This window comes from Capsella rubella, unplaced genomic scaffold (assembly GCF_000375325.1).
Source record: "Capsella rubella cultivar Monte Gargano unplaced genomic scaffold, Caprub1_0 scaffold_113, whole genome shotgun sequence".
NCBI classification, from domain to species: domain Eukaryota; kingdom Viridiplantae; phylum Streptophyta; class Magnoliopsida; order Brassicales; family Brassicaceae; genus Capsella; species Capsella rubella.
In genome coordinates, this window is record NW_006238815.1 from 6,454 (window position 1) to 6,680 (window position 227).

The 227-nt window shown below is 37.4% G+C and overlaps 1 pseudogene; it reads left to right on the forward strand.

The window, feature by feature from the left end:
- Positions 1-227, forward strand: part of LOC111831163 — a 5,871-nt pseudogene that overhangs the window by 2,133 nt on the left and 3,511 nt on the right.

Sequence of the window (227 nt, forward strand, 5' to 3'; positions counted from 1 at the left end):
TCCTTAGAGCATTCATTGGTCATTTTGTAGTAGTTTACTTCGATGATATTTTGATTTATAGCAAGAACATGGCTGAACATATTAATCATCTTGAATCGGTCATGAAAGTCCTTCGGGAAGAAACACTTTTTGCGAATCTCAAGAAGTGCACCTTTTGCACGGATAATCTCGTTTTTCTAAGTTTTGTTGTAAGTGCAGATGGCGTTAAGGTGGACGAAGAGAAAGTG